This window comes from Rhinolophus sinicus, linkage group LG01 (genome assembly GCF_036562045.2).
Source record: "Rhinolophus sinicus isolate RSC01 linkage group LG01, ASM3656204v1, whole genome shotgun sequence".
NCBI lineage: Eukaryota > Metazoa > Chordata > Mammalia > Chiroptera > Rhinolophidae > Rhinolophus > Rhinolophus sinicus.
In genome coordinates, this window is record NC_133751.1 from 97,701,509 (window position 1) to 97,723,227 (window position 21,719).

Consider the following 21,719-nt stretch of genomic DNA (forward strand, 5'->3'; position numbering starts at 1 on the left):
ACCCTACTAAATATGTAAAATGTACCCCTACTAAAATATTTATGATAAAGTGACTAAATTTAATGTGTTCATTTTTATAATAACTTAAATGAATTCATGTTTAATTAAAAGTGATATATAAATCACACTCTTTGGTAGCACTGTTGACTATGCCATTCCCATTCTGCCAAACTTAATATAAAATTAATTGTTAATTTTCAGGCTGATTGTCTGCTCTTCACCAAGACATATGCTGATTGTTTAGACCTGAGTCAGTGAAATATTAAACTTCATAATTAAGGGCTCTCTTTGTGATGTCATAATGTAATTCTCAAGATTTGACACTACTTTCAATATAGTTTTTTTTTTCTTTTATACGTTGAAAAGAATGTTTTGAAATATAACTTAAGACATGCGATGCATCAAGTCTATTTCAATTTCAGTTGAATGGTTACTATTTCAGTAAAGTGCACTTAGCATTAAAAGTAGTGTGACCTTAAGGGGTGGCAAAGAATGGCTTATCTTTTGCAAAATCACACACACAACTGTGGACCAATCTAAACTTTTCTCACTTTATAAAACTTGAAGACCTCTGGGTTAGTCTGACCTTTCATAAACAAATACAACATTTCAGCAGCTTTCACATCCCTGTTCTGAATAAAACTTCAAGCCGAAATAGCCACCAACTCCAAAGTGATGATTAACTTAGGGAGTACTTGGCTGTATTTTCAAGGTTAACATGACCTCAAATGACAAAATTATATTACTTACTTACATTGTGTGCATTTTATGAGCTGTTAGGATAATTGCTATTTTATTTTTGGAGGAGGCTGGGCTGAAAAATTTGACCAGTAAATGTTTCTGTGACATTGCCCTCCTTGAACTAGTATCCAACTTTACTGCATTGTTTTTATTTCTGGTTTTGTTTTGGGGGGATTTTTGGCCTAATAAGAGGGCATAACGACTCTTTCATTAAATAGAAATCCAATTCCCTTTCTCCAGGTGAACAAAAAGCATATTTCCCAATATTTTCACCTAATGAATAACAGTACAGAGAACTTATCTTTTCCTATCTCTACAGCATCTCCACAGAGCATTCCATCCCACTTAACTAGGCTAGTGTAGGTCCTTCTGTTATGCAAAGAATATCTCAGGAGAGAGAGAGAAGGCTGATGGGGCATGAGGAATACCAAATGTCAGGGATAGAGGAACAAAAAGAATCAAAACATATGTCTGACTGGGAATTGTCAGAGAGGTAGGAGGAAAACTAGAAGTGTAGTGTTTGGAAACAGAGGATCTAGTTTCAAAGGGTCCATAATCATTCCAGCCTCTGGACTCTGTTTCAAACAAAACTTCAAGTCAAAATAGCCACTGGGCTCTTATTCCCATTACCTGGGATACCTTCTTTTCACCTGATGTTTTCCTCTCCCCAATCTCTAGATACTCAACACTTTTCAAGATTTTTTTTTGCACCTCATCATGACAGATGAAGCCTATGTTTGGGAAATACCACTATAGCTGCATCTGATCAAGAGTTTGTCATACTTGTTAGAAATTCAGCTCTAAATCTCCCTATTTATCTTGTACTCAAGAAATCAAATAGAAATATAAGTGAGAATATAGTTATTATCCACCATAAACTCAATCCATTGTTTTAAATGAAATAATCGGCAAGATTTTATAAATTATTTTGAGCAGCAAATTATTTGTGGCCCAAGTAACATATCATGATATTTGTTAAAAAACACTGACATGGTCAAATTGAATCCTATTTATTTATCAAGGCCCAATTCAAATCTACGACTGTTTCCCCAGAAATAAGACCTAGCTGGACCATAAGCTCTAATGTGTCTTTTGGAGCAAAAATTAATATAAGACCCGGTCTCATTTCAATATAATATAAGACTGGGTCTATAATATAATATAATATAATATAATATAATATAATATAATATATATAATATAATATAATACAATACAATATGATATAATATAAATAAGACTGGGTATAATAAATAATATAATATAATATAATATAATATAATATAATATAATATAATATAATATAATATAATATAATATATATAAGACCGGGTATAATATAATACCGGGTCTTATATTAATTTTCGCTCCAAAAGACGCATTAGAGCATCCAGCAAGGTCTTATTTTTGGGGAAACACGGTATAATTCAGAGTACATCCAATCATTTGTTTATTCCTTCACTCAACAGTTATTCATTGCCTGGACTAGTACTACACAAGGTGTTGGGAATATAAAGACAGATGGAAAAAGTTCCTGTTCTCAAAATGAGCATGCTATACTCACCATTTCTTTCCTTGTGATAGATTCTTCTGGCATTTTTCAGTTGAACTCCTAATAAACCTCAGAATCCTTTTGAACACAGCTCTCCAAGCAACTACTACTAATCTATTAGAGATATCCTAGAGATAGATATTTTCACTCTAGCTAAACAGATGTGAAAATAAATAATTAGTGAAATGCTAGTCATTGAGCCAGGTTAATATTATAAGAGCAAAATTTTAATGTCTGTTCATTCATTTAAAATGTATAATTTCTGTAGAGCACATTGGATCCTGTGAGAGCCAAAGAAATGATCTCTGAATAGAAAGAAAAAAGAAAGGAAGATAAAATACTCAAGTAACAAGAATACAAAACTAATGTCCTTGTAGGTATATTTCTTATGTATTACTTCAATTTTCTCTTTTCCAAGTCATTATTTAAACTAGTACACTCTGATTTCTGATCTATGCCCCAATCTCAGTCTTAGTGGCACCAGCAATCACCTTCTGGTTTGCAAGTACAAAGAAGTTCTGCATGTTATTTGACCTTTCCATAGAATTTAATATTGTGGATTATGAACCCTTTGAAAATGGACCCTCTGTTTCCAAACACTACACTTCTAGTTTTCCTCTTACCTCTCTGACAACTCCCATTCAGACATATGTTTTGATTCTTTCCCTTCCTCTATCCTTGGTATTTTGTGTTCCTCATGCCCCTTCAGTCTCCTCTCTCTGTCCTGAAATATTCTATCTGGTTTATTTTCTCCAATCTTGGAAAAGCTACATTGAACGACTACAGTGAGTACCATTCATGTCATAGTCTAAATGAATGGTGCCCCTAGAATTGCACAGAGCACAATGTACATGGCCAAACATACAATCTCAAATCCATATCTGGTCTAAGTACTCGGGTCCCTTTCTCCATTCCTGGTTGATTTCATCAGTTGCATGAATTAGCCTCAGGTGTAATTCCACCTGTACAATCACACTCAAGTCTATATCTCTAGTCCTGAGACCTCCAAAGTTCCAGATTTGTGTTTCTAACTTGTACAGAACATCTGCACCAGGAATTTGTAGAGATTCCCTTCTACATTGTATTCCAAGCTGCACCAATCATCCAACTCTTCAAACCTCATTTTCCTGTTGTATTCAACACTGTAGTTATGAATGCTATCATACATTTGGTTCCCCAAGCGAGAAATTTAGGAGCCAACTTTGACTTCTCCCATTCTTTCCATCCAAACCCAATCAGTCATTGTGTCTTGTCAAGTGTAATGCTGAAATGTCTTTCAAATCTGTTACTTCCTATCTATTCTTACATAATTTATTTATATAACACAAATGGTCCTCCCATTTTTTATGTGAATTATCCTAGCCTTAATGTGCCTCAATCCCACTAATTCCTTTATGCTTACTCACTTTTTTGTCTATTCTCACTATTTTCTGAAAACCCATCTTTGCTCCTGTTGTTTTCTTTACCCAAGGGATGTTTCTTACTAAACGCTTACTATAAAAATAATTTCTAAGGTTCACCTCAAATGTTACTCCCTTTACTGATTCTTTTCCAGTTTGATTATCTTCTATGAAATATTACCCTTTCTCTTCTTCAGATTCCCACAGTGTTTTATTCATGTTACTAATAAAACACCTTTGATAATAATCACTTGCAAAATACTTCTTTCTTTTAATGGACTGTAAATTCCTTTAGGGCAGGAACCAGGAATTTTATTCATCCATGTATCTTTAGAATATAAATAACTGATTACTACATAGAAGATACTCAATAAATTTTAGGGGATTATATTCCACTTCTAATAGTTATATTAAAGATCTAAACAGATTTTTAAAAATACGGTACTAAGTGATTCTCATCCAAATAAACCTACATATTTTCATGCAAAATGTTTAGTAATTCTACCGATAAAAGGGGAAATTGATAAGATAAAAGATGTGAATAATTCCTGAAACTCACAACTGCCTTTGAGCTACATAGTGATTTGAGGTGCTAATATTCATTTTGGCTGTTTGCAACTCTTAGTGATTTTAAGGAGAGAAAGGTAGTTTTTATTCTTGCAACTTTATTTGCTTCCATTTTCTACTCCCATCTGCTTCAGCTACATAATCTTGGAAACAAACACAATTTATGCCTTAAGTATACCTTATAATAAGTAAGTAACATTTATGAACCTACACTTATTTTATCAACCCTCCTTTCTCTTTTGTTCCTGAAAATGGATCAGGAAAAATATATTAATATCATATTTAGCAAGAGCAGAATGCTTTTCTCTAGCTAAATACAGACTCATTCTTGTTCCCCTTGTTCATGTTCTCCTGCTTGAACTTTTCAGATTTCCTCAATTTCTGCTTATCCTAGTCTTCAACTTGGTTTACTTCTCATTCTATCTTCAAACTGTATTTAAACCTCCCACGGTTGTTTGCTTTCATTTAGTTCATGCAAGCAGAGCTCAAAGAGCAGTGGAAGAAAGATTGAAATGAGAGTGCAAGATTAGAAAATATCCAGAAGTCATTTGGGAGAAACACTGGACCCTTGATATTTTGTCTTTCCTCAGATTTCAGAATCAAGCTACCATATGGAGCCCTCCCAGAACTCCCATTGACTAAACTCTCTGTTTATGTCATTCAAAATGTGATTCTATTCATTTGTTTAATCAGCATATAATAATGCATACGCCTACTACACACCCAGTCCTGTTTTAGGCTTGAAAGATGCTACAGAGTACAACATAATTCTTTTACCAATAGAGCTTTCATTGCATTTTAATGGGAGAAAAGTAGGCGATAAACAAATAGATACATAACATGTAAGTGGGTGAAACATACAATGAATGGGAAAAGCTAACAAGCAATGGGATAGAGAGAAATGGAGGAGGTGGTGTTATTTTATGTAGAATAGTCAGAGTGCTCCTACTGGGGTGATGTTTGAACAGACACAAATGTGAGTGAAGGAAATGAGCCATAGGACTATCAAGGAGATGACATGAGAAAGAATGAGTGTAAAGGTCTGAGGTTCTGATGGAGAAGTCGAGTTGGTGTTTACATCAGTCAGGGTCCCTGCAGAATAATTTGAGTAGAGTCTAATCGTGGGTTTCTGTGTATAGAGCAGACATAGAGCCTGAGGAAGTCATTGGGAAAAACACAGGATCTCGGATTAATAACAGTGGGTATCCATTACTGATATTAGACCGAAAGGGACAAGGTGATAGATAAGTTGCAGGAACCCAAAGCCAAACCGAGATGTGTGGCAAGGGCTGAGTGTAGGATTGGACTCCTTAAATGAGAAATACAGCCTGGCAGTGGAGAACCTGCAGAGGTAGAGCTAGCAGGTACAAACTCTGAACTCTCTCTTCCTCCCTCTGATCCCTATTAGTCAAATCAGAGAGCTAAGGCACTTATTCATCAAGTCCACATCTTTTCCAATCTCAGAACACAGAATAGAGGGGGAAACATGAGGAGTGGATTTTGAAGACAAACGGAAGGCAGCCTGCATGGCAAATTTGAAGGACTCAATGAGGCAAGAGCATCTGGAATCTAGTGAGTAAATGAAAGAATGTCAGGAGATGAGTGTGATGAGGTAGAGAGCCAGATCAGGGCCTTATATCAATAACGTGGACTTTATTCCAAGGGATACAGGAAGCCACGGGGTGTTTCTGAGCAGAGGAGGTGGCAAAGATAGAAACAGGAAGACCATTTTGGAACTGTTGCAATAATCCAGGTGAGAGATCGTGGTGGCTTAGTCTAGGGAAATTGTAGACGTGGTGGTATGAGAAGGGATCAGACTCGGGAGGTATTTGTAAAGTAGAACTGTCATAGTTTACTTATGTTGGCTGTGAGAAATAGAGAACATCATCAAGGAAGACCCCAGAATTTGGGCAACAGAAAGACTAGAGTTGCCATTTATTGAGATGGGAAAGACTTCAGAAGGAGTAGGTTTCATAAGGCTTTAGGCATCTGGGTAGAGATGAAATATGGGAACTTTGAAATAGTTGGGCCTGGGATATAATTTTGACATTTGTCAAAATGTGGAAATTACATAAAGCTATGGGCCCAGATGTTATCAGCCAAGAATTAAGCATAACTGAATAACAGTAGCACTGTTTTCTGGGGAATTCTAACATTTACATTATACTAATGCAGGAAACATCCAGCAAAGAAGACTGAGAAAGACTAGATATGTTACAGCAGGATTCCATCAGCATTGAGTATAATTGGATGGTATAAATTTGAAACAATTTGGGTTCCAAAAAAACCTATAGTTATAGTGAGAAAATAAATCAGAATATGAGAGTCACTGATTTATTTCATTATCTTGGGAAAATTTGAAAGGGACAGAAATAATACTTGACTACATTTTGATGGTGATTAAGACATAATTTTTTATCTTTCTATTTTTGAAATCAATAGCTTCATAGAGTTAGTTGTTTGATTATTCAAAACTTTTAACCTAATTTACCCATAGCAAATTGAAATTTTAAAATAGTTTGGTCAAAAAGATATCTTGAACATAACCTGACCCCAAAATTGGATGGATTTACAAGAATTTACTGTTCAATTTACTTTCATATTACCACTTTTGACAATAGGAAACTATTTGGAGGATTATGGAAAGGTCTAAAATTGTCCATGTGTACCATAAAAATAGGCTCAAGATTCTGAAAGTGTTGTCCTGGCTATTGTCAGAGACATGGAACTTTGTTGACTGAAGATGGAAGAAAGGGGTCATGAGTCAAGGAATGTAGGTGCCTTTAGAAGGTGGAAAATGGAAGGATTTCTTCCCTGGAGTCTCTAGAAAGGAACAAAGTCTTTCCAATACTGTGATTTTAGCTTAATGAGACCCGTGTCAAAGTTCTAACCTAGAAAAATTGAAATAATAAATTGGATGGTTTTAAGCTATGAAGTTTGTGGCAATTTGTTATAGCAGCAATAGAAAATTAACAACAATACCATGATTTTCTGGGGGGGGGGGGGAAATGATCATCTCATTTGAATAAAGAAACAACCAAAATGGTGAATTTTAAGGTTTTTTTCTAAGAGAAGCAGATTAGGGGGTCAAATATGTGGTGATGGAAGGAGAACTGACTCTAGGTGGTGAACACATAATGCGATATACAGATGATGTATTATAGAATTGTACATCTGAAACCTATGTAATTTTACTAACCAGTGTCACCCCGATAAATTTTAAAAAAAAAGGAAGTTTCCTTCCTCATATTGAAGTGCAGGTGTGTCTACAGAAGCCTCAACTCTTATCCACTACGTCCTACTGTTCTGAGAAGACGGTATCTATTTTGTATATGAAGGAACAGAAGCTCAGAGAGATTAAATATGTTCGTAAGATCACCGAAATAATCAGAATGTTCCCAGCACTAAAACCCAATTTCCCCCCAGCACATTGCCTGAAAGGCTTTCCAACATTCCCTTGTCCATATATGCTTACGAAATCCAAATAAGATTGGAAGTGGAGTGAGTATGGGCAATTTCCTTTGGCTGACTGATTTCCTTTTGGCCTTCTGCATAGCTAAGGAGTGCATTTGTGTGGTCATCTTAACACAAGAAAAGGACAAACTAATATAGTCTAGTACAGTGGCCTACCGAAGTCAAAAGGAAATTGCTTGGCCTCTGAGAGGTTCTGCATTTCATGTAAGAAAAGAGCAAAACCAGTGATTTGCTTTTTTAAAAAATGCATATACCAGCCATGTCAAAAGATGATAATCGGTGCCCCCTTCTGCATTTCCTGTCCCTTTAATTTTTTGCTGGTACAGGAGGGAAAATAATCAGGGGCATCAGGTGTAAGTTGCTCATTAAAATAATTAAGAGTTCTTTGGGGAGTTTTACTAGCCTCCCTCTTTTGTCCAGTTGGGTGACCAGTTTTGTCCACTGGCCCGAAATTGGGTGACCAGGTGGTTTTCTGGTCCTCTAACTGTCAAGGGTTGCTGGAGGTTGCAAAAGTGCTTTAATTCTCTCTCCTAGATGCTCACCCTCTCAGCCCAGGTTTCTTTCATTCCCCCCACTTCCCTCCACATGGCTATACTGATTATGGAGAATCTGGTAAAAGGCAGCATACCAGCACTACGTCTTGAGTTCTTACTTTCAAATTCAGTAAGTTGTAGTGCCACCCAGCTATCTTGCTTTTTCAGTAAGAAGCCTAGTTCTTTTGTATTAACATATAATTGCCTTACCTAGGCGATGTTCCAGGAATTGCCAGGACCAAACCATAGTTTGTCTTTCTTGGTTGTGTTGCTTCCTTACTGAATGTTATCCTTGGTGGAAGTGGCTTGTGTTTCATTATAGGCAGAGCACTGCAGGACTGTCATTTCCAGTATCTACAGAACGTAAAAACAGTTCCATGAAAGGAGTAGTTGGAAGTGAGGCATTTGACAACAAGGAAATGGGAATATTTGTTTGTTTGGGCTATGAGGCAAGTTCAAAGATAGAGACTTTTGTTTCCTGAAACCATGGTGAGACACTCCAGTTTCATATCAAACATCAGAGTTGCATGCAGGATGTAAACATTTCCTGCTGGCCAAGTCTGTTTCTATAATGGTAACCCCATAGGTTCTGTGCTACTTGCACTGTAATTCTGCCAAGAGTGCCTGTATTCAACAGGGGAGGTTAAAAGTCAGTCTGGTTTCACAGCTGTTTTTGGGTAAGAATTGGCTTTCCAGCAGCTCTAGAAACATGCAGTTACACTCCTCAAACAAACATTAATCAGTGGCCATCACCGCACAGGGACATCGTGGAGTTGTCTGGAATTAAACTGGAAACGTGCCTGTCTGTGATGCACATAATGGTGGTCAGTAGGGCTGATCACACACCTTACTCTAGGTGGTGCCATTAATGAGTACAGGTCAGCATGGAGTTCCATTTCATGATTCGTTCAGGCACACATGAGGGTGGAAGTGAACAGAAATGGAATGCTTAAATGGTGAACATTATTTTCCCCTTAAATTACAGAGTAAGTTTATAAATGGTTTATCTTCATTTTGATTAATCTTAATTTGGCACTGGTTCCCAACACTAGAGCTTTCATTTTCTTTCTCTTTCCAGTCTCTCTTTCAAGGTAGTTATTGATTTATAAACAAATATTTAAATACCAGGAAGATGGAGAGACTTATATAAAGCAATCCTGTGGTGAAAAGAAGAATCATTTTGAGATGTAGTGAAACCCCCTGTAACTTATTGGTTTAATAAGTCTGGGTTTTCATACTTTAGGTCTTCTTTAAAGGAGGACATGCTCTATCTCCTTAGTTTTCCTTAATAGATAGTATGAGCTGTCTTTGATGAAACCGTTTTAGAGCTTGCTCTGTGATCTAGATCACAAAGTTGGCATTGAGAATTATGTTCTTTCCCTTGATAAAGGTAGCCAGGAATGGAAGAACAAATGTAAGAGATTTTATAAGTATTGAAAGAAGAGATATCCCATGAGCTTTTCTAACTAACAAGGTGTGCTGTGCACAACTCTTGACAGGAGGCGAAGGAAATCTTTAAAAAGAGGACAGGTCCAGATATCACAAATGTTTTAGAGATACCATAACATTCTAAGGGCAGCGCAAGTTGCCACTTAAAAAAAAAAAAAAAGACATAATGAAAAGCACAATATAAATGGTGAAAATTTCATTCTTTTCAGGATGAATTATCCAAGTCCCTTGATTTTTCTGGGAGAATATAAATGAGAAGATTCGAGTACCAGAGCCTTTTAAGAGAAGAAACTCAGATAAACAGCTTCGATGTTCTCGCCCATACTACTCTCACCCAAAAATGAATGAGGGAAAAAAAACTGTAGTTGTGTTCACACAGATGGAGGTTGTAAGTTTTAACAAGAGATAAGATTAAAAACTTCCATCCAAGTAATATTTTTCAAATTGGCAGTTGTTCAACACTCTAAAGTCCTATATGTTACAGACATTGGTGAACATTGATGAATATGGGGTCTAAATATAAACTTTTCTTGTTTGTAAAAATTTTGCATTCATGGCAAAAACAATTAATTCTTTGTATAGATATAAGTCTTATTATCTGATAATAGATGGCCGCTAGTCACGTATGGCTATTGAATATGTGAAGTGTGGCTAACCTGAATTGAGATATGCTGTAAATACGACATACACGCATAATTTCAAATTAAAAAATGTAAAAGATTTCAAGAATATTTTATATAGAGTACACGTTGAAATTATAATAATTGAGGTATGTTGGACTAAATACAAATATTATTAAAACAAATTTGTTTCATTTTAATATAGCTATTAGAAAGTTTCAAATTATAATTTAATTTAAAATTATATAGGTAGCTCACATTATCTTTCTATTGACCAGCACTAAACCAGAGGACAGCCTTGGATATTTGTATTTCTACAACTTAAATCACTGGTGTAGCTTTAAAAAAGAGAGAGAGAGAGAGAGAGAGAGACAGAGACAGAGATTTCAACCCTAAGCATGAACTAATGATGAATAAACTTAAATATGTAGAGAAGAAAGTCCATAGAGAAGCAGAGCAATAGAGTTAGGGAACCCAAAAGATTAGAGAGATCAGGGCAAAGGGTCAGATGATGACACATGAATGTAAAACAACAAGAATACCATAGTACAAACACACAGAGACCCCACACATCCCCATGCTTTGTCACCCTGCTCTGCAAGTCTCATTTCCATGCTAAGTCAGCAAGGTCAATGACTGCACATTTGCTCATGAAATTTCTTCCTGCAACTTTAGGTGGACACATTTTTAATGGTACAAGTTGTTATTATTAAACATATTTCCAGATTTTATATCTACCCAAGTGGTCATTGCCTATATTTGTGTTATTCTTCTCTGTTGGCTTCTTCCATGTGCTGTGTATCAGCCAAAAAATCTAAGTCTAAAACATCAAAGCAATTTGACGAATCTACAGGCTCATATCTTATCCTGGTCTGAACCTTCAAAGTTATATGGGAGAAATATAATAAAAATTGATTCAGTAAAGATACCTAAACCCTCACCCTTCCTAACATGGTCAGGATAATAAAAAGATATATACCATCCAAAAATAAATTTCCACAGTTCTACTGGCCTTGGACGAATGAAAAAGTATAGTTTTTAGTTTTATGGATCTCCTAGCCTTCACCAGCACGAATGTTGAGGAAATTAAACAATTAATCTTTCTTTTAATTATACAGGAATGTCAGTCAGTGAAGTAAACAGAACTCATTCCACTCATGGTCATGAAATTAGCTACTGTGAAGGATTAGCTGCCATATTCAACAGTAACGAAGCTCTTGTTTTCCAATAAAGAGGTTAATTGGCTTCAGAGAAAATACATGTACAGAGCACATAGGCCTAATATTGGTTTTGCCAAGTCTCTGTGTGAGGGAAGTTAATGTTTCCTGTTTATTAGCTGTTTTACAACAATCTGCCCTTGACCAATAATTATGCTTACATAGCTGATGCTAATATGTGTCACCACAGCAGCTACTTAACGCACCCTCTACACCTGTGTCCAATTGAGTTTGTCATCATTTCACACAGTCCTCAGTGCTTGCTCGTTGGGTGTTATTTCCTGTCTCCAAACGCACGAGAGTGCCTAGATGCTGGAAATTCCAATGTCAAAAACTGGGCTGCCTTTCCAAGGCCTGCTTTTTCTCTCTCTCTCTTTTAAAATTTTAAATGTAACCATCTGTTCTGTTCTGCAGACTTAACTATGTGGTTAAAAATTAGAATAACATAAGTAGAGGATACTTTCTAGACCCAAAGAATGTTCCGAGGAAATGCACCAGGTGCCCCACACATATCCATTGAGGAGGTGCTTCTGGAGTTTTAATAGCATACCAATCACTGGGGCATGGGGTGGGGGTGGAGGGAGGTCCTTGTTAAATTTCAGAGTCTGATTCGGTAAGTCTGGGGAGGAGGCTGATAATTTTCATTTCCAACAAGCCCCCAGGGGATGCTGATGATGTTGGTTCCTGGAGTGAAGTCTGAGTAGCAAGTCACTGGGCTCCGTAGCACTTCAGTCATCATGATAATTATTCACCGATATTAACTGAAATCCAGGCAAGTTATTACTTTCTGGGTAGCAAATATGTTTTCTATTTCCCTTAAAAAGGCTCATAAAGCTTGGGTACAGTGTGGCTTTAAGTGCAGAAATCTAATACGTTTTGTGAAGGAATTTCGACCATTTAGATGACAATTTACTAAGACCTATTTTCTCCATGGAGATATTCAAAATCACATATAGTAGTGTTAAAAACAAGACAACAGGACCCAAATGAAATCACTGTGTTAAGTCCCACTTCAACAAACTGAGACTCAATTATAGTCTCGGCTCTCCCAGAAATGAAATCTTAAAGCCGTCAAGAATGGCCTGGTCAGCACTCGTGAGGCAACTGCCTGATGGATCCCTGTCACTGTCTAAAGGAAAGTGACCTCGCAATAACCAACCCGCTTTTTGGCCTAGTGTAACTTCCTTGTTCCCACTTCCTTCTGCATCTAAAAGTCTTTCATTTTATAGTTCCTCGGAGCTCCTTTCTATCAGCTAGAATGAATGCTGCCCAATTCAAATTGATTTCTGCTGAAATAAACTCTTAAAAATTTTACTATGCCTCAGTTTATCTTTTAAAAGTAGTGTGTTGCAACAGAAATCTAGGGGAAATGACTTAAATAAACATGGCAGTGAGAATTCCTAACTGAAACCATTAGAACCATTAACTCCTTAATTTCCAACCTTTCACCCTACCTTCAATTCTCTCACTCCTACATTGAATATTTATTCCATTTGCTCAGCTCACCTCATTCCAAGGGCATGTTAACTCAGTTTCACATAGCTCTTTAGAAACCATCCTATGTCATAAATATGGTGCATAAAGTTCATGGATGGCAAAAGCAAGAAACAGGAACAATAATCTTTGAGACTTCGAACTTCTTTAAGTAGAAGAAAGTACTCCCCCTTATTAAATATTTTTAATAGCTATGAGAAATATTCATGTTAGTCCTTTAAAAAAAAAAAAAAAAAAAAAAAAAAAGGACCAGGATAAAGAAGTTATGTTATGTAAAAGTAGACTAAAGGACAACCACCAGGACGATTTTATTTCCCCATGTAAGTTTTCAGTGATAGCTCTAAACTCGCAACTTTTCAATTCAATGCAATCTGTCACGGTGAGAACAGTGTGGCTGACAGGCCCTGCAAAGAGATTTGGCTGTGAGTGGCCAAGTTAGCACGTTTAACTGAAGATAAGCTATATTTGTTTAAATCATTGCTTAAATAGCACTGCATATTTTTATTCCTTAGTAGGTATTTATGCCATTAATTTATACAGTACACAATTAGGCATTGCAAGCTCAGTACTGGAATTTCCATTTTTCAGTCTTTCTCCTTTCTCTCGGTTTGCCTTAGTGGCAGTAAAGCAGAATGATAAAATAATCTTTTCTTCCTTCTTGCTTTTTCTTCCACTTCAAGAGAAATTTTTGTCCTTGAGAACGTTAAGTGTCCCAATCATCTGAGCCCGGTTCATGGTCAGTGCTTGAAGGAAAAGTAGGAAACAGCAGGGGCCTCCTAAACCACCCCACCACGTCTACTACAATATAGAAAGACAGGAAAGAATTCATCCTTCCCTGCTTCAAACTCTAGTGACAGAACACCATCATTGTAGTATAAAACACCTTCTTTTCAAGGTTCTTCTTAACAGCTGTGGAATTGTGCATTTCAAGAGACTTTGAATTATTAGCAAGGTTTGTATTATAAAAAAAAAAAAAACAGAGGTCATAAATTAATGGCATCAATGTCCCATGCAACTAGATATTAGCTGTGTTTTGTTGGAGACACTCTTATTTCTATTGGGCTAATAGCTAGGACACCTTTCTCTGGCTCATCACACTTCAGTTTGGATTGGCTGTGTCATTAGTTCAGCAAGTACCAAAACCCAGCTCCAGGGACCTATCAGTCATCTCGTGTTTTTCTTTACCTCTTCTTCTCTGTCCCCTATTCTCTCTCTCTCTCTCTCTCTCTCTCTCTCTCTCTCTCTCTCCCTCTCATTGAGATTGAATTGGGAAATCTTGACCTTGTCTAGTAAATAAGGTTACACAAAAACTTAAGCTTGCAGTCAGTCTCACTTCCTTTCACTCTTCTCCTTTCCTCAATGTAACACGATCAGCTTCGGGAGAGGCAGAGATCTACATACCAATATTTTATTGAGGGCAGCTGCTCAGAGTTCCTTCAACTGTTGGATGGCCCTTGATTTAATTCAGAATTGAATCTGAGCCTTGTTTTTCTTCCAGTTATGGATTTTCAGTTTCGGGGAAAATTTTAAGATGTCAACAAGCTTTTTTTAATTGTTCATGTGCTGATTACAGAGTGTGTATCTGTTGAAGGTTTAAATTTCCTTTATGAGGCTCTCAGTGTGTGCCCTCAATCAGTGCACTCAGACGATGATTGGAATTTTTATAAATAAAACCGTAACTGGCTAGGCCACACAGATGAACACTGCTCTTTGGGACGCAGTGCATGTGTAACTTGTAAGTTAAGCATCTGAGTCACGCAGAGGGAGAAAGAGAGCTCTGTGTTGGTGGTGCTCAATTTTGTTAGAGAACAAACTGGTCACCTCACAAAGGCTGACTTGAGCTCTACTATAAACATGTAAAATAAGAAAATTGCGTGCTTTGGAGGCATACTTACTAAGGCACCAGAAGGTCTATTTCAAGAAACTAACATAACAGTGGGTGATGCTAAATGCTACTGAGGAACTTGCATTATTTTGCACATATGGACGGACTTTGTGGAAGCATATATAAATATTTCATTTGGTAATTGTAGTTAGTTATCAGATTGCACATGAACACACAGAATGACATATGAGAAGTTCCGAGAACACTGTGTAACAGGACATACAGCTGAGATATAGTTTTCTCACACTTGGCAAGAATTCGAGCTCAGCAAACGCAACTTTTTCTTTATTCTTTAATTAAGATTAAAATAGTTTAAAATCACCAAGTTGAGAACATCACTATGTTGTCATTTCTGAGGACCAATGCCACATGGGAAGTTAGAAACTAGAGCTCAAAAGCCATCGGTCTTGCAATTCTCCTGATGCTACTTGGAATCCACTGACAGCTCAACATCTGACGTCCCCCACACGTACCCAACAGCTCACTTTCTCATGCTGGAGCTCAATTGATGAGCTAGTTCGAAAGGAGAGAAAACAGAAAGCAAAATAATAATTTAAAAATTACAAAATCTCTAAAAACCAAATTATCAAGTCAACTGTTTATAACTTTCAAAGCAAACGTGAAAGGATGAGAAATGTTTAGAACTGGAAGGGAAGGGACCATAAAACTAATTTAATATATTCCCTCTCTCATAGGTGATCTACACATAAATCTCCTATAGATAACATTTCTCTCCAAGATCAGGAGACTGTCTACTTTATTAGCGCCAGGACTAGGACTCTGACCTCCTAGTCCTCTACTCTTTCCAGCTTGTTATGCTATCCTGATCATTCATAGACCGTTTTAGTTTGTCTCTAAAATATGATTTTGGAGGCAGAGTGGTTTTAGTGAAATGAAACTGGGTTTTTTGAATCGGTGACGTTTAACTTCAAATCCTGGTTCGGTCTTATTTTCTTCATTTAGAAAATAAATATAATTTCTAGAAGTGGTTTAAGGATTACCAATAAAGTGCATATAGTGCCACAAACTTCAAGTTTGTTCAATTGGCCTCCACAGTCCTTGAGAACATGACCCAGAAAATTAATAATCAAAATGCACTAAGTCATTTAAAAAATATATATCATCTTAATGCAGGCTAAATAGGAAAATCTAATTGAACACCTACCCGAACAAAGTTTTGTAAACCTTACTTGTACTAACCATCCAATCTCAAGTAGAAACCCTCTCCTAAGAATAGGCCAATTTAATTAAATTTACTAAGTAGTGGAGGGCATATGGACTTACGCCAGGATAGTCCTTTTTATTTTTTTTTAATTAATGTGCCCAGAATTACCCTCATACCATTTCAACAACCTGCTTAATCAGACTGCCTGTAAAAGTTGAGAGTCTTCAATATTAACTTTGCAAAAGTGTCCTTAAGACCAGAGAAACAAAGAGAACAGGGAGAGGTCGGCAGTTCCTTGTGGTAATGCTAAAAGAAACACTATCCCTTGCGTTCCAAAGAAGCTGAACTTTTAGCAGGCAAGGTCAGGATGAGGCAGCTGAGTGGTCATAAACAATCACTCTGCTGAGCTCTGCAGCCCATAGAATTCTCTGACAAATAAAGCATGTAGAGGACCTTGTGTGTGAGGGATGTTTTACTTTAAAACGGTTTGGTCTGAAGATGGGAAATTGTTAGATATCCTCTCTAATACTCTCTTAGCTCTCCAATTAAAAAAAAGAAAGCAAATAAATCATAGGCAAGATGAAATGAAATAGAGCAAACTTGTATGGAAAATTGCATAGAAGTTTTTTTTAGATATTTGATTATTTTCCCTTATAGAAGAAATACTTGCACATTTAAAAATTAGAAATGAGAGGGACATATGTAAAGCAGGAGGCGTGTGGGAAATCCCACACTCTAGTCCATCAACACAAATCTGGTCTTGGTGAGTTTGTTTGGTTTTGTTTTCTTTTGGTTTGGTTTTTTTGGTCAACTTTTTTGAAAAAAATCAACATTATTGAGACATAATTTGTATACAATAAAATGCACCCCTTTTAAGTCTACAGTTCCATGGATTTTAGCAAACATAAACACTGGAGCAGCCACCACCAAGAAAAGAAGTTCCCTCATGTTTCTTGGAACTAAACTCTACACCCCATCTTTGGCCTTAGGCAATCACCATTATGTTTCTGTCACTATAAATTGGTTTCCCTTTTGTAGAATTTCATAGAAATAGAATTATAAAGTACATATTCCTTTATTCATGCTTCTTTTATTCAGCATGTTTTTGATACTCACTTCTGTTGTGACATATATCAGAGATTTGTTCCTTTTTGTTTCTGAGAAGTGTTCCATTGTATGAACATACTATAGTGTGTTTATCTGTTCCCCTTTTGATAAACTTTTGGTTTTCAATTTCTTAAAATTGTGAATATAGTTGTTAAAAACATTCACTACAAGTCTTTATGTAAACATATGTTTTTACTTCTCTTGATAAATACCTAGAAGTGAAATTGCTGGGTTATATTATAAATGGATGTTTAACCTTAAAAAGAAAAAAAACACACACAAAAAACTGCCAAATTATTTTTCAAAGTGATTGTAAAATTTTTCTTTTCCTGTAATAACGATAATAGTTTCAGTTGCCCATATCCTTGGCAACATTTGGCATTGTCCATTATTTTAATTTTAGTTATTCTATTAGATTGTATAGTGGCAATTCATTCTTGCTTTTTAATTTGCATTTCCCTGATGACTGATGATATTGAACATCTTTTCATGTGCTTATTTGCCATTTATATATTTTCTTTTGTGAGTTTTTAGTTCAAATATTTTGCCCATTTAAAAAGTTCTTGTCTTGTTTAGTTGTTAGAGTTCTTATTATAGTCTGGATATAAATTATTTGTCAGAAATATGTTTTGTCAATATTTTCTTTCAATCTGTGGCTTGCTTTTTAATTTCTAAATGGTGCTTTCCAAAAACAAAAGTTTTTTAATATTGATGAAGTCTAATTCATCTTTTTTTTAAAGACTCATATTCTTTGTGTCCTAAGAAATTTTGCTTACTCAATGATATAAAGATTTTATCTTATATTTATTCTAAAAGCTTCGGCAAAAACTCTAAGCAACACTTTAACTGTACCTCTTAAAATTTAATGTTTTCCTTTATATTTAATTTACTTTTTGTAGCTTATTCTTGATTTCTTTGATTCTCGGCTTAAGTAATGGTGAGTTTTTAGGCCTCTAAATATTTGGGGATTATCCAGATATCTTTTTCAGCCAGATTTCTAGTTTCGTTTTGGTATAGTTGGAAAACATACTCTATATGGTATCAACCATTTGAAATATGAAGACATTTTATGGCCCTATATATGCATATGATCTATTTTTGTGAAGGTTATCTTAGAAGGAAGAGACTAAGAGAGACAAAGAAATATCAAAATGTCTTGAAATTTTCAGTGTGTATGCTTGTTTCAATCTGAAATATCAATTGTCAAACAACAGAGCATGAAATTAAAATTTCTCCAGGAACACTCATAATAAATTTAGGAATAAGAAATTTATAAATACCATAATACATGTTAATATTTGGAGATTTGTCCCATTATAATTCCAAGAGATCGACAAAATTAACTTTGCCATGTCTAATCTCATATTCAAATTTGTTGACTATTTTTCTGTAAGATAATTTTATTCTCACATCTTTAATAATAGTATTACTTCACCAAATAACTTATCTTCTATATAACTCCTTAAAAACATGTTCTGAACATTTAGCAGAAAATTTAGACATACAAACCCAAAAGAAAGCTACTCTAACCAGAATAGTTGGGAGCTGGCTCCCAACTATTATATGAAATAAATATGTTTATTTCATATAATCTATACTAAGATTCTTTCCCTGTTGAGAAAAAGATCTGAGGGAAATCATCGATCATGTAACTGAAAATTACTACCTCATTAAAATGATCTAATAGTAACAGCAATTTTAGGTTGAGAGAAAGCTGTATTAGATTCCCAAAAGCTTCAGTGATAAAATGGGAAGACAATAGGATGAATAAGAAGCAAAAGGATACTTTTTCTTAAGCAGAATAGCCTTCAGTGAACTCTAGAAGATTAACTGACAAAACAACAAAACAATGTGCTAACCAAAACCCATAGGTGAACAACATGGGAAATTGGATGCAGAAGTGGAGCAGAGAAAGGAGCTTGGGTGCCATGTTGGGAGAGGACCAACCTTTGTCTGGGTCTGGGCAGCCATTATATGTCATTTGTTTCTCCAATGAATTAATCAGTGATTCCTCTTCCTTTTCCACTTTGAATATTCCTTTGGAGTGCTCTATTGATGTCATGAAATTCTATCTGTAGGAATCAGCAATATTAAGTCTTGTATGGCAAGAGGGAAATGAGAAAGGACTTTGCTTTACTTTGAAATTCAAATTAGCATCCTTAAACCACAGCTGAAATAGAGTATTTTTTACCTTTCTTTAAATTATAATTTATATCTTTGCAAATTACCACCATCAAAGTTGCCAGGGCAGCACAATAAAAAATGTCTCTGTTTCACACAGAGGAGAACATGATGCCATAGTGATGGTTTGTGATGAATTTGGGCTTCTTTACTCATAGTTTTTCAAAATCTCCAGGCTGATCACAATTATGTTCAGCTGGCAAATTTGCCTTGGTTTTTTATCATTTTTTTACTCTTTTCTCTCCTTACTGGACTGCCTATAAATTCTAACTTTCTTTCTGTGGCCAATCAATTATTACATAAGGTAATAGTCTACATGGTTTTCAATGCTACTTCTTTTTCAGGCATCGTGTTCTTTTAACCCTCACAACAATAACAGCAATCTCTGAGTCTTATACATAGTACATTATGTGCACAGTCACACAGACAGTAAAGGAAAGAATCATATCTTGGACCCAGAGCTATTTGACTCCAGTCTATTAAAAACAAGATATGACTACTTCAGTTTTTCATTAACTCATTTGTTTATTCATTCATCACATTGAGTACCTGTTATATGCTAGGCATTACTCATGATATTGAAGGTATTCAAGGGCATATAAAGATGAATTAAAAAGCAGGTCTTTTCATCAAGGAGTTCACAACATTTAATTAATTAAATAAAAATAATAAGTCGGCCTTGTTCGTGTGATGGATTCATGTCCTCTTACTGCCGTGTTTCTCCGAAAACAAAACCTAACCGGACAATCAGCTCTAACACGTCTTTTGGAGCTAAAATTAATATAAGACCTGGTCTTATTTTACTATAAGACCAGGTATAATAGGATAGGATAGGATAGGATAGGATAGGATAGGATAGGATAGGATAGGATAGGATAGGATAGGATAGGATAGGATAGGATAGGATAGGATAGGATATAATACCGGGTCTTATATTAATTTTTGCTCCAAAAGATGCATTAGAGCTGATTGTCCAGCTAGGTCTTATTTTCGGGGAAACACAGTGTTTAATATGCCTGATTAGATTTGTCCTAATATGTTTTTTTCAATTGTGCTTTTAGCTTACCTTTGCAACTGAAAAGAGAATAGTCACTTTTTAAAACTAGAGACCCATTGTATCTAATTCTGTGAATAGTTACTATGGGAATGATTTCATATGAATTTTATTTTATCGTAGTTAAGCAAATTAGGCGGATTGGAAAGAAACTCAGAGCCATTTCTTTAAAGAACAGAAAAAGGAAAGATGGAAAGTCAAGTACATAGTGGTTACAGTGTTTTTCAACCCACCAATCAAATGGCCTGGAGATGAAGTTATGAATTGGTATGTGGCAGCGTGGAAGGATACTGCACAAGAATCAAGTGAGAGAACAGAGACAAACATGAATATAAGAGTAAAGAACAGTCAGTGTCCTTTGTCTTTATGTCAGAAGGGCAGTATCCAGAGTCTTTATGTCAATAAGATGTTGAAAACACAGAATACCCCAACCCAGCAAAGTATTACATCTGGATTTAGAGTCCCGGGCAAATCAAAACTGATCAAAGTCTATTTTACCTTCCAGATTACTCATCACAGTAACTTGAGTTCTGTGTCGAAAGAACTGGGAAGACGAATTGAGGAAAGAGCAAAGGAGGAGAAGGAAAATGTTCTTTCATTTCTTCCGATGCAGAGCTGATCCTAGACACCGTTTGAAACAAAGTATGCTTGTTTATTTTTTAAAACAGTTTTATTGAGATATAATTCACCTACCTTGCAATTCACCCATTTAAAGTGTACAATTCAATGGCTTTTAGTATATTCACAGAATTGTACAGCCATAACCACAATCAATTTTAGAACATTTTTATCACCACAGAAAGAAACCCTGCATCCCTTAGTTATTACTCCCCAATCCCTCCATACCCACCCGCCCTCGGCAACCACCAATCTAGTTTCTCTCTATATAGATTTGTCCATTAAGGCCACTTCATATAAATGATGTCATAAAATATGTGGTCCTTTATGACTGGCTTATTTCACTTAGTATAGTGTTTTCAAGGTTCATCCATGCTATAGCATGTATCAGTACTTCATTTCTTTTTATTGCCAAATAATATTCCATTGTATGGCTGTGACACATTTTATATATACATTCATCATTGATGGACCTTTGTTTTTCCCCCCTTTTATGGCTATTTTGAATATTGGTGCTATGAACCTTCATCTACAGGTTTTTATGTAGTCATGAATTTTCATTTATCATGCATATATACTTAGAGAGGAATTGTTGGTTCATATGATAATGCTAGATTTGACATTTTAAGAAACTACCAGACTGTTTTCCAAACTGGCCGTAC

At 35.7% G+C, this 21,719-nt stretch overlaps 1 long non-coding RNA gene across 1 annotated transcript in view; it reads left to right on the top strand.

The window, feature by feature from the left end:
• The window catches only part of LOC141571710 (uncharacterized), a 286,203-nt gene extending 264,810 nt beyond the window's left edge, over positions 1–21,393 (top strand). The window contains exon 5 of the long non-coding RNA XR_012496744.1: positions 20,945–21,393. This is a non-coding gene — a long non-coding RNA (uncharacterized LOC141571710). The remainder of the gene's footprint in view (positions 1–20,944) is intronic.
• The last annotated feature ends 326 nt before the right edge of the window (positions 21,394–21,719 follow it).